The sequence below is a fragment of the Pundamilia nyererei genome, unplaced genomic scaffold (assembly GCF_000239375.1).
Source record: "Pundamilia nyererei isolate P.nyererei 1_Seehausen unplaced genomic scaffold, PunNye1.0 scaffold00074, whole genome shotgun sequence".
NCBI lineage: Eukaryota > Metazoa > Chordata > Actinopteri > Cichliformes > Cichlidae > Pundamilia > Pundamilia nyererei.
In genome coordinates this window covers 1571973-1585847 of record NW_005187475.1, presented here as the reverse complement: position 1 = coordinate 1585847, position 13875 = coordinate 1571973, and the positions used below count along the sequence as shown (strand labels likewise).

The following is a 13875-nucleotide window of genomic DNA, read 5'->3' as shown; positions in this document are numbered from 1 at the left end:
TCTAATATAAAAATTGTTTGATGATCTGACACGTTTAAGCCTGAAAAATATGCAAAAATGTAGGAAATTAGGAAAGTGGCAAATACTTTCACAGCACTGTAGCACTAAGACAGTTAGTATTTTTAGTTAGAGATGGGACATGATAAGGTTCTTTTGGGGGGGGGACGTGAACCCAAACGCTAACTTTGCCCTGGGCCCCCTATGCAGCTCAGTCGGCATTCCTTTTATTCTTGAAGTACATGTCCTTTTATTGAGCGAGTAAAGTCGGACGAACTGTACTACTGACTGTGAAGTGAGCTCGTTTTGTGTCAGTGGCAGCTCTGAGCCGAGGGGAGGGGGCAGGACTGACTGAGAGGAGTGACTTTCTTTCAAAAATAGTTCACTTCTTCATCACAGCAGCAGCAGCAACCGGTGCAGCAGCAGAGGCAGCAGCAGCGGGTATGAAACATGGCTCGTCACGGAAATAAGTAACGGGACCGAGGGACGCTGTTATTTAAACCGAGGAGGACGCCAGAAAGTACCGCGAAAAAAGAAAGAAACCGAGATACATCTAAAGTCGGAGCCACACGTTTCAGTGTTGATGTTGGTGTTTGGACGCGAATACCTGCCGAAAATAATCCCGGTGAGTGCAGCTCGTCTCTCAGAGGATGTTAAAGGCTTATAACATGATGCCGGAGCAGTAGTTTCACGATTTATCCGCATTAACAACGACTTTCGGTGTGAAATGTACCAGAGTTAGTCAGTGAGAGGTCTGAGGAACACATTCATTCGGTGGAACAAGGTGAACAGGGAGTTAAAACTTTCCTGCAACATGGCCGCTCAGATGTCACTCAGCTTCCCAGAAGTAGGCAGAACTAAAAATGAGCTTTCACTCGACCCTATTTAAACGTAAATACGAGTCCAGAAAGTCTTTAATAAACCTGTTTAAAGAAAGGTTAGACTCAAACGAGAGTCCAAAGCGGTGTCCGTCCCTGTCCGGAGTGTTAGACCTAAGTCCTGCCCACTTTTTAAATCAAAACTTTAGTCCTCTCATATGGGAGGAACGTTACTCCATTCAAAAAACTGTCAATTTTACGTTTCTTGGATGATTGCCAAACACATAAACTTTCTAAAGCATAATTTAATACTTTTTTGACATTATAAAGAGTCATTATAAAATTCGGCCCACACCTGGGGTGTAATTAAAGCATACACACATATATATATATATTACATATATATTACATATGTGTGTGTGTATATGTATATATGTGTGTGTATATATATATATATATATATATATATATATATATATATATATATATTACATATGTGTGCCTATGTGCAGTTATGGTCAATACGCTGAATGCAAACAGATGTAGTTGGCTGATAATGCTTTGGTTTTTCATAATCAATCATGTGACCGGTTAGGTGAGAGGAAATGTTTTAATAACTCGAAACCACTGATAAGCCATTTCATGTGACATGTGCGGGTCAAACGAAATGATTTATGACACCACAGCCTGCCAAAAGATGCTACTGGAGATAACCAAAGCATTTAGGGGGAGTCTAGCAGAGCATGACAGCACCCAAGCCATCCATATCCAGCTCTCAAGTGTGCTCAGCTGGGTCTCCTTCTGCAGTAGCACATATTAAAGTTAAACTCAAAGTCGATTACATTCCTGCACTTCTCTTTGCTGCAGTGAGGAAAATATCACAAATTTAATTGATAAAGTCTCAAATTCTACATTTAGAAGTGTGAAGTAACCCTCCGAATTGACCCTGAAATACCAAATTGCAGTCTGGCTTCATTGGGATGGTGAAACAAAAATATACTGTGAAAGGTTTATGTTTAAATCCCCTATAAATGGTATATATACAAGCATATGTCCAATCCTGCTTATAAGTGTAGTCAGCCCCTAAAAGGCCAGAATCCTAATTTTCATTCTCAGTTAATCTAATGCATTTTTCTTCAGTCCATTCAAAAAAATAAAAAATTCACTTTACTGTTATTTAGAGCCCAGCGTGGCATCTTCAGCAGTTAAAATCCTCAAAAATGTTCGCTTTACTGTTACGTTTAACAAGAAGGGCGTCAAATCTGCACACCTGAGACACTACAATCAAATAATGTGTGTCCTTTTTACCTGAATCATGATTGAAAAAGTTAAATCAGTGTCAAAATTGATGCATATTATGATACTTAACTTTCTCGGGTATTATTTACTTGGCTGATAATGAGATTATTTCAGAGTGTCAGTGTTTCTCTGTCCTTCTCAAACCAAACTGAATTGGCATTCAAACTTCAGGTAGAAAATAAACAGTCTTTATTTTTTTTAACAATATCTAAACAGTCAGGTTCATAGCAATCAGAGTAGCTGTGACTAAACACAGGAAACTGTAGGAAAAGTAGACTTCTTCAGACTTTTCCTCCCCGTGGAGGAAGTTGAAAGGAGATGGAAGGCAGTGAAAATAGAGTGATTGCAGTAACTGATTATTTGTGTCTCACACTATCCCCCGAAGGCACATTTTCCTTGGTAGATACATATTATGCACTTTAATTGAGCAGTGGGCGATTTGTTTACACCTTTAGTGGAACATAATGAAAGGGGAAGCAAAAATTAGCCATTCCTTTTTTCCAGGCATCCAGTCAAAACCCTGCATACGATAACCAGGCATTTAAAAAGTAGCGACTGTTTTACCTGATTTACCTGCAGAGATTCTGTGTCTGCACCATCTCTCACTTCGTTACGTTTCATCTCAGTCTCCTCGTGGAAAGCTTTCATTGTCTTCTGATCTGCAGCAGTGTTACTGTCTCCTCTGTGGGTGGGAAGATAATAGAGGTGAGGTTGAAACCTATGATTACCCACCTCTGCTTTGTATAATTTCTCAGGAATTAAATTACAGTGAAATGGAAGCATTCTGCATTTTGCATGTTGGAGCAGCTGCTCATAGGGATTTCTGACTGTTTATTCTCAGGCATGCTTGATGCTTCTGAGTTTGATGGCTTGCAGCAGTGCAGTAAAATGCAGTGTAATGACAGGCTTGTTTTCAGTGCAGAATTACAAGTTTAGGAGTAAATTTGTATAAGAGCTTGTTTTAAATTCCTGTAATAGTTAGTCCGCGATGATTGACACTACAGTTTGCACAGTTGGAGCTGCCTGTTTGTCCCACCAACTGAACATTTTTAGTGTTACTCTGGTGTCTCTGTGCTGTCTTGAGACACAACTTTCACTTCCCATCTCTGTCACTTTGTTTTTCTCCGGCCTCGTCATCCTGTTGCTTGCAACATTTGTTTCTCACTGTTTGCTTCCTTCCGGCTTCTTGGTGGATCTCGATTTCTCAGTGTTTTTCGTCTTATCTTCAAATCTTTGTCATGTAGTCAAAAACAAAAAACAGTTTCATGTGAATTTGTCGGTCTATATTTTATGTAGGAAGATCATGAAAATCTGAGTGGCAATATATGTATACTTGCTAAAGTTAAAGGCTTGTTCTATAGTAGTTTTCAATTTGCTATTACCACATTGCAGTGTTTTGAAGTCAACTGTGGCCTGAACTAGAGTAGCAAGATTTACTACTTCAGTGATTCTCCACAGAACTTTTTAAATATTACAAATTACCAAGATTTTTTATTAGTCTGAATCCAAAAGCAGTCTGACTTTGATGACTTTATTATCAGATAATCCAGTCAAACATGTTTTTTTTTTTAATGTTTGTAAAATGTTTTTTCTAGTATCACTGAAACAAGAAAGAAGCAACAGACCAAGATTGTCTAAATAAATCAAATTTAGAACAATTTAAAATGCTTTCATGGATAAAGGAAACAGTACAGGTATGATAAACACAAACTCAGCCATTAAAACGGTATTTCTGTGTAAAATATGTTTGGGTACTCTGATAAAATATTTTGTATGAGGGTTAATTTGGCCACAGCAGAGTTGCTGCACACTTCTAAATAAAATTAGATCATCCATAAATGAGGCACTGTGTTTAAAAATGGCTGTAATTCATAATGTTTTTAACCACAGTGGTGTACAGAGGCAAAATTACTAATACTTATAAACCTGACTGTACTTGTTTTGTCAGACTTACTTTACTGTCACCTGTTGCAAAGAAGTGCATTAAATACTGTCTGATATGCAGCTATTAAACAGCTCAATAACCCCTACAACAAACTTAAAAAACAAACTTTCTTTACAGTAAACCGCTTCATATCTGCAGATCAGAACATGCATCTCCTCTGTCAGTCCTCCAGACAGCCGTGGCATGCTAGCTGTATATCTTAAATGTGAAATGAGAGATGTGCTGCTTCTGTTTTTACCTGCCTGGCGACGGCCCCGGGGTTGCGCAGGGTCCATCTGACTGTCTCTTTTTGCAGCTTAGAGATTGAAGGTCACGGGGGAGAGGCTGGAGACGCGGGGAGAGTTTTGATTTCAGTTCAGTGCAATCAAAAGTGTCCCTTAAAGAATAAAAGGCCCTAAGAAAGGGCATTAGTGGAGTCTGTTTTGATTTGTAGTTTGTTTTTGTTTTTGTTTTTTTTAATTTTCTTAGAGTTGTCAAGGTATTTAAATGACAAATGCAATCTTTTTTTGTTATTATTTTGAGGAATAAAGTAAAATATTTGGAACTTGTCAAATTAGAAATGATCAACTTCTGTTTACTGATGGGTTTGTTGATGTAATTTTTTTCCCCTGTAGTGTCACATATTAGAAGAGAATTGCAAGAAGTTGTAACTACCCCACTGTGGAAAATTTAAAGTCCACCTCTTAAGCATTATACATTATTTTCTGTCACGTATATAATGCCACAGTATTTTCAGTATTTTAGTCAACTTACTTTCACTCCATACTTTGCAGATACTGGCCCTTCACGGCCCGCAGTTTGTGAAATATTGAGCTAAAAGTTGGGGGAAGAGATGTTAAAGTGGAGCCAATGAGGTTTATTTTGAACTGTGACTCTTGTAAAGCTTCTTTAGCTGAGTCACAGAATAAAAATACGGAGATGGGACTGAGCATAGTAGATCCAGGGTAATACTAAATCTAGTCCAAATACAGCTACCAAGTGACAATTTATTTGGCCTCCATTAAGCTTTCGCCATTAAGCTTCAGGACCCTTGAGACTGAGCCAAACCAGCCATTAATGCACTCAGCCACAGAAAAATTCAAGTGTCTCAGTTGTGTGAAACTTGAACTTTTAAATAATTAATTTAGAAAAATACTGCAGAGCTTTTATTTTATTTTTTTGTCTGGCCAAAAAGCCTCACCTGTTTTACAGTGACGTGTCATTTAGAGGATAAATGGAGCTCGGAGGTATTTCAGAAACGTCAGTGTCTAAAGTTGCAGCCTGCACTACTGTAAGCTCATCATGTGTGACACGCACACTAGTTATGTCCTGTCAAGGCAGTTGGTGAGAATAGTGAGCAGCTGCAAGTGGTAATGTGGTCATGTGGCATGTATAGTGTGCGTGCAGTGTTAGAAGGGTGGTAAGCAACACCGTGTCTGCCTAACGCCCGTTTCTGTATCGGTGTTGTCGTGTCAAAGTTTCAGCTTTTGGATTCACGCACAGATCGCAGCGGTGAATTGCGCGTGGGTGCTGGAAGAGAGGGATTTTTGGTATTTAAACTGGTAGGTGTGTGTGTTTGTGAAAGAGAAAGTGGTGTTTGTGTGAGGGAATATCATGTGTGTTTGTTTTTTATTCAAGGACCATTTGTCATGCTCACGTGTTAAGCCTGTAAAAGTGTAACTGCTGTTTTGATGAGGTACTTAGGTGGTGTGTGTGTGTATGTGTGTGTGGGGGGGTAGCTGTTAATGAACAGGTGCACTGGCTGGGTGGTCAGCACTGGTGCAACGCCCAGTTTTCACACTATGACAACATACGTGGCACACTAAAGATGCATCGAGTGCAAAGTTCTTGGCATGTATCGCTTTTTAAAATGTTAATTCTGATGTTATATTTGTTTTGGTTATTTACTCTGCTAACATTATAAAGACACAGGCAGCCTCGTAGGCGGTACAAAAGATGGATGAAGTTACCCATTGGTTATGAAGCTCAAAGCTTTTAGCCACCAGAGTGTTTTTTGACACCAGATGTGATGAGCGAGGGGTGGATCTGTCAGTGCATGCTCATTGGCTAATATCTTGTGACTGACAAGTTGTTGGTCAGTTTCTTTCGGAGTTAGCCAGTCTTTCATCTCACGTCTCCAGCTGATTCAAAATGCTGCTGCATGTCCTTGTGAAGTTCTTGTTTTTGTTTTTTATCTTTAAATGGTCTTGCCCCAGTCTTCTTCTCTGAGCTGTTTTACTTAAACTCCTGTCCGAGCTGCTAAATCATCTGAAAAGTTATTCTTGCATATACAGAAATCTAAAGAAAGCTCAGAGAAAGCTCACTGTTGCCCCTAGATTATGGAATAAATTGCCTAGTACGTTAGACAGGCACCTACATTGTCCATTTTAAAAATTCATCTTAAAGCGCCTTTATACTTTTTGGCCTTTGACCCAGCATGAGACGATGATCCTACTTGTTTTTAATTATAATTGGGGGTTTTTTAAAAATTGTTTTCATTGTATACATTATGTTGTGTACAGTGTTTATCCTTATCTGCTTTTGCCATTTTTCCAGTGCTTTATAAATAAAGTTGACATGGTACTCCTCCTTTATGACTCAGTAAATGACCATAGTTTGCAAAATGGACTTAAAATTGATTTTTAAGTGGAACTCTTTGCAATCATAAGACTTTGCACCATACTGTGTGATCATGAAAATTTATCTGATTGGATGAATGATAAGGACAAAAACAAATGCATGGCTCCTAACAGACAGCATGTCACTGTGATTGTTTTTATTTTTATTTTTATTTTTTTTTATGCCTTCTGATCAGTTTGGATGCTTGCTTCTGCCATTGAAAACAAAATACTGCCATCTCAAAATTTCAGCTTAAATTTTGACTTACTGACTGTCTATCTCAAACTGAGATAACGAAGTTCAAATTTTGAGATATAACTTCGAAATTTGGACTTAAGGATGGTTATTATTATTATTATTATTATTATTATTATTATTATTATTATTATATATGCAAGCTTCCATAGAGTGATGCAGTAGTCAGGTGGGTGGAGCTTCTGTGGGCACAGCTAGTGCTGTTTGTCTTAAATGACCATATTTGGGAAATCCACTCACATCATACAGGAGCTGAAACTAGATACAGTGAATGTTGTATAGAGTTTGTTAAGAAAGTGCTTAAAACAACCAAAATAAGTTTACAGCAACATGTATAGCATTCAGAGTTCACATACACAACTAATAGCTGATTAGTGCTACGACTGCAGTTCAGACCATCTACATTTGTGGAGAAAGATTTAAAATCCTGTGTGAAACTTGCCTTAAACTGTTTTCCCTGCATTCTCACATATTTCTTTTAGAGTTTTATTGGACAATATTTGTGGGGCAGTGTTTATTTGTGGGAGCCAGTGGTGGGGCATGAAGGACCAGAGAAATAATATTCTTTGTTGTGGGTGGATTGCTGACTCTGCTGCTGTTGAGAGCCTGTCATTATAGTTATGTTTTGTTGGCACTTGGCAGCTGTTCGGTTTTTGCTGTCTTTTCTTATATTTGTCTATAAAACACTAGATTATCTGGTGCAGAAGCACTCAGCATGTACTGTTGCTTTTAACAAAGGAATGGAGCGCGTCAGTCAAAAATAATGATGCTTTGTTTCCAGCTCTTAGAGAATATGGAAGAGAGTATGGTATTAATTTAGTGTCGAGTCTTAGTTTTATAAATTCAGCATGCAGATCAGCAACGTGAGAAATGAAAAAGTATGGTTTAATCTATACATGGGTACAAGGAAAGGGACAAAGGAAAACTAATCAGTTCCCTAAAATTTCCCCAAATCCTGCAGCAAATGTCGTGTGCATGTGTGCACCAAAAGAGCCACACACCAACAAGTTATTAAATAGAATAATAATACTTACTGATATATACTTTGTGATTATAAATAACAGTGAAAGCATCAGCTGTCTCTTCATTAAGTTTCTAAACTTTCAAAATAAGAGCATAGAACTTGTCCAGTAGTAAATAGATCAATGAAGATGAAAACATACACTTCACAGTGGCTAAAACTTTGGCCGAGCTTTCCCTCATGCAGTGGTGCAGGTCTGTTCTGTGACAATATTAAAAGTTTGAGTTAACTGTACTGTGTAAGTAATTCGTATCCATAAATATGACCGTTTATTTGTTAATCACTTCAGTCTGTAAATGCTTATGTTTTATTCAGTCATTTTATTAAGGGCTGACTGTGCACCAGACTGACACACAAAAATGAACCTTTTCTAATGCAAAGTTCTTGGGTTTTTAGAACAAAGACCCAGAATATAATTTTATTTATATAGCACCAAATCACAACAACAGTTGCCTCAACTTGCTTTGTATTGTAAAGACCCTATAATAATATTAGAGAGAAAACCCCAACAATCAGACGTCCTCCTATGAACAAGCACTTGGTGAAAGTGGGAAGGAAAAACTCCCTTTTAACAGGAAGAAACCTCTAGCAGAACCAGGCTCAGGTAGGGGTGGTGATCTCTGGGTTTGACAGGTAGGAAACAGGACATTGTGGAGGAGAGCCAGAGATGAATAATAATGAATTAACTATTTACTAAGACTTACTTTAAAACAGTCTGTCATGTGTACCAAAATCCATGTATTTCAACAAGTTTCTTTTCCGCCCTTTGCCAACGTTTTCTCAGTCTGGCCCTATGTGAAAAGAAGAATCTGCCTACCCCTGCTCTAATCAGTGTTTCGCTCAGATTTGGGCTGTACTTGTGGTGGAAACATTGTTGTGGAGGACACTGTACCATTCAGTTATCTTAATAAGTATCTACTCTGGAATTGTGACAATTAAATACCAGAGCACTGTAATCAGCTCAAACACTATTGAGTTTCTCATGCCAGGGATGGACTCTGTAGTTGTTGTTTAGCTCTATAGTCATTAACCAGTTTTCCACCTGCTGCAGGTTCTGGTTAGAGAGTTGGCCAAAGTCATGAAATCTATTTTTCTTAATCAAATAACAGAGAAATGTGTGGACTTCTACAAAGTAATTTAAACCGTTGCTTTAAACACGCTGCTAAAGTTATATGTGGACAAATTGCACTTTCCTACCCAGAGGGGAGTTTTGAGCCAGGGCTCAATCAGCTGAATGGTAGAAAAGTGACCGCACAGCAGTTATGAAACACAAGACATGAGGGGCTACAGTTGGCTCGTAAGTGGGCAATAAACTTCCAACATAAGAGCATGGAGATTGTCCACTGGTATATAAGCTGCGGAAGGTGTCGTTCATTTGGACTAAAAAAACAAAACAATGAAAAGCTAAGAAAAGTTTTATTACCCCACAGCTGTAAAAGGGCTGATGGGGTATTGTCATCAGCCACCTGGGTAGGCGGTGTGGATGTTTGTGAATGCGATAACTTGAGAACAAGGCGGCATAGGATTTTGAAATCCATATGTGTGTCTAGTGGGAGGCTGATGAGTAGCACTGTCAGAACTCAAAGCATAAACTAAATTGACCAAAGAGTGATTGTAGATGAGTATAAACATATGTGCGGGTCTCCAACTAATGTGTAGGGATCTCGAGGTGTGGTGAGTCCTCAAAGAGTCTTTGAAAGGCTGGAAACACTCAAACTGCCTTTCTCTTGTCTCTGTCTCTCTGCTAGACGACCTTTATTGAGACTCCTCTGTCCTGTGTGACCCCCCTGACACAGAGAGGTATGACCGCGCACACACACACACACACACACACACACACACACACACACACACACACACACTCATATAATGGTGATAATAGTACTGAAGTTCATCTTTATTCCACCTTTCAAAAATAAGTGCTTTAGAAGAAAGCAGGAAACAAACAGGAAGATAAACACTTAAGAGGCGATAAAAAAGGAAATAGGAATAAAATTAATTACAATAACATAAAAAATGTAAAACAAGTGAATAAAATGCTAATATAACATAATTAAAAGAAAAAGATTAATAAAAATTATGTAAGGATATGGAAATGATAAAAATATGTGTTTAAGAGGGATTTAAATGGCAATAGTGATGTCATGTCAAAAGAACCAATCAACTTTGGTCCTCAGTGGAATTGTCATCAGAATTTAACCAGGTCTCTGTTAGCGGGAAAACGTCAGTTTTGTTGATGATAAAATCAAGGATAATAAGAGAGAGGTCTCAAGGAAACCAAAACTGATGGTGTGGTGAGAATTATGAGGTAAATTTAAAATGTTGTAAGGTTCGATGGGGTTCTGTAGGAATATTTCTTGACTTCTGGGACTATTCTATGTTATTTACTCCTATACTTTGATCTCCAACTACCAATAAAGATAACTGGCGGTGAGTCAGGGCTGAGGAGGTAGAGGCTGTCAGCAGTTTGATCCCTGCACTGAGCAAGGCTCCCTTTTGGGACTGTCTGTGCCATGTCTATGAAGCCTGACAGTAGTGAGTATTTCTTCTTTGGGTCATCGGAGAGTCCTAGCAACATACATCACCACTAGGATACAGAGTGTGTGCTCAGAGTAATGTGTTTGTTTCCATAAAGCTCAGCAAATGTTAGCGCTAATAAAACACCAGGGTGCAACACCAATGTGCGTCTCCACCCACACAGAAAAGGAGCCGCTGTAAATACTCTCCAGGTCTCTTCTGTTTTAAGTTCTCGCCCCCTGTACTTTAGGAGTTCAAGTATACAAAGTAAGGTAATGAGAGCCCCTACTCTGTTAGTCAACACTTAGCTTCACAAATCAGTAATACAGGTATTTACTGTAAAGACACTTTTATTTGCAAACAGACCACTTCAGCAGTAATCCACCATGACTTTAGCTTCTTTGTTTTTGGTACCTAGTTTTGTATATTACATTTTCCCTCGTGTTCAGCCCTTTTGTGTCAAGTCTCTGTGATGTTCCACTTGTTTATTTCCTGTTTTATTTTGCCGTTTTGTTTACTTCCCTTGTCTGATTTTTCTGTGATTAGCTTTAGCCGTGTTCCCCTCTTGTTTCCTCTTCCCTCATCACCTTGTGTATTTGTTGTGATCATTTCCACTGGCCCTTTTTTGAGTTGTCCCACTTAGCTGTGCTGTTCCTACTGTTTTTCCCAGTGCTTCCTAGTGCCTCTTTTTGTTTCTGGACTGACAGTTGTTCATTTTAAGCAATAGAGACTTAACTTTATGTTCAACCTCTGCCTACCACTGCATTTGGATCCTCTATCTTCCACCACACCTCTCACAGCTGAATCTGATAGTGTTAGCCCATAAATTAGCACTTCAGTACCTTTGCATTAGTCACTGTTTAGAATAATGCTCTTGTAATAATAATATTGGCTGACAGAAAATGAAGGAAAGCATAATAGTTCCCCTTTAAACCAGAGGTGACCTGTGACCTCCATTTCATGCTATTTCTGCCTGAAGCAACGTCATAGTTTCTGTTACTGATGCTGCTACTCTCCACATGCATGCACATAGAAGGGTGGGAAGGTCCGAAAACAGAGCCATGCCATGAAATATAAATCACTGCAGGTGGAAATAGCAGTCCTGTTTTGACTAAAGGGGTCCTGACACAAATAGTGCTGGAACTGTTTCACCCACCAGCCTACTGTATTTAATTCAGCCTTTATTTTATGATGTCGGGCTTATTTAGGCAGCTGCGAGTACACGAGTTCAGTGACCTGGGTGAAAGTTTGTTTGATATCAGAGTTTTGTTTTAAATAAATCTGAGTGGATTCCCTGTGACTTAACTTTGTACTCTGAACTAGTGATTAGGAAAACAACAGCTAAGCTATTTTTATCCTTTTTTTGCATAGTTTTGGTTAATTGTGGGAAGCATAATTATATCTATGATGATTTAAAGGTTTTAGAGTTAAATTAGGAAGCACAGCTCACAGACCAAATGTTCCTCTGTGTCAGCTTTATACATGCAGACAGACAGACAGACAGACAGGGTGTAGTTATCACCAAGGCCAGGCTGGAAATAACAGTTTACTCACCAGGAGAGTCCACTGTGGTAACTGAGGAGCTGGTGAGACTTTTGGAAACAGTCACAGTTCTGTTTTTGGCTCATGCCTGTGACCAGTGAAAAAAAAAAATCTGTTCAGTGAAGTCATTAAACTTTTAATTTACCCTCAACAGCCACCGATTCAGGCGCCTTGCCCTTGGATATTGGAAGCTAAAGATATTTCTGAGGTAAATTAAGAGGTTAATTAAACATATGCTACTTTGAGAGTCAATTAACAGTCATTTTACAAGCAGAGATGCTTAAAATTTAATGGTCGCACATTCTTACATGTGATTGGACACTAAATAACTTTGTAATTTCACTCTTGGTTGGACAAAATACACAGTTGGACCGCCTGGGGATTTAGTGCATTTGTCATGCAGTAGTAAACAAAATTATAAAGGTCTACCCTCTTTCTATCAAAGTAGGAACAGATGCCAAAACAAAATTGCTTACTTTGAATGGCTCCTCAGGCCCCAAATCAGGTGAAGGCATGAGTCAGCTTGTTAATGCATTTATTTGTGATTTTCCAGATTTTACTGAACACGTTTAATAGCTTCATCTGTTTGTTCTGGGACCATGTGATCTCCACAAACTACACTCTGCTGTCGCATGCATCCATTGACTTTATGAAATTTGTAAAAAGGGATGTAGCCACAGAGTCTGAAGCTAATGCGGTCCCTTAAAACCTGCATTCTTTTTAATGGCCAGCAGGGGGCGACTCCTGTGGTTGCAGAGAAAAATAGGTCTGTTTGTATAGAAGTTTACAGGGTAAAAAAAGCCTTTAGGTTCCTCACTCTCAGGCCCTCGTAAATAATTTCCTCACGACTTGTGGGCTTTGTCACTAGTTTTAGGTCGTATTAATGAAGTTGTTCCAGAGTGTAGTGGTTTACAGTATGGTGTAACAAGTGTAAGACCCATAGTTTGATCCTGGGACTCTTTGGGGTTGGGTCAGGAAATGTATCTGGCATTAAAAATCTGCCAACTCAAACATGCAGAGCTACCTGATTTGTTGACCCCTTGTGACTAAGGATGATTATCCAGGGTATGGTCATTGTGTGAGCCCATAGACATTGCACTAAAATGCTTTAAAAATTTGTCAACGCCACAAAGAGGGCCAGCCCCAGTTTTGGTGTCCAGAATTAGTAGAGATAGGAGCGAGGAACGGTTCTGCCTATTTTCATTTTTGTTCTGTTTTTTTAATCTGCTCGAGTAGCTTTGCATGACTCATAGTCTGAAAGTAATTCTTATTTATCTTACACTAGCACCTCTTTTTTTTTTCTTTCTTTTTTTTTTTAAAGATCATCTTCCCTTTTGGAAAACTTCCTTCTGATTGGTTGCACCTTGTAAACAGAAGGTTTGATCAGCAGGTGAGTGTGGTTTCTGTGAATCTGAGATAACCCTATTAAAGGTTATGCCCTCTCACTCACCTCATACACAGCTAAGAGCAGAGAAAAGGAGGGTTTAGAGCAGCTTTTGGCTCATGGGGATTACTTGTGAAAGCTCTGACCTCATTAAGCTGAAATGTTTGGTATCACTCAAACACTATATGACAGAATGTTGTCACTTTAACAGACTTGTAAAGACGGCAGTGTCTTACAAGGGCTGCAAGTTACACATATACTTGACTAACTTATATCAGCCTGTCTGAGTCTGTGTGAGACAGAAGTAGCACTGAAACAGCAAGTTTTAACTGCTGCATAAACATGTAAATGTGTGTGAGAGACTAACTGGAAGGAGGGATCCTTCTTTTGTCTGAATGAAGCATGAAGTCTCCTGGGAAGCTTTCAAATCCTCTCTGGAATGTGTGTGTGTGTGTGTGTGTGTGTGTGTGTGTGTGTGTGTGTGTGTGTGTGTGTGTGT

At 38.9% G+C, this 13875-nt stretch overlaps 1 protein-coding gene across 5 annotated transcripts in view; it reads left to right on the top strand.

Moving 5' to 3' along the window:
* The first annotated feature begins 391 nt into the window (after positions 1-391).
* dtnba (dystrobrevin, beta a) overlaps positions 392-13875 on the top strand; it is a 30234-nt gene continuing 16750 nt past the window's right edge. The window contains exons 1-3 of one of the 5 annotated variants that reach the window (XM_013911898.1): positions 392-622; positions 9682-9733; positions 13314-13382. The gene's annotated coding sequence lies outside the window, so the exon portion shown is untranslated. Of the gene's footprint in view, positions 623-5427; positions 5601-9681; positions 9734-13313; positions 13383-13875 lie in introns of those variants that run through there. The other 4 variants (XM_013911900.1, XM_013911897.1, XM_013911899.1 and 1 more) reach the window with 4 other exon arrangements.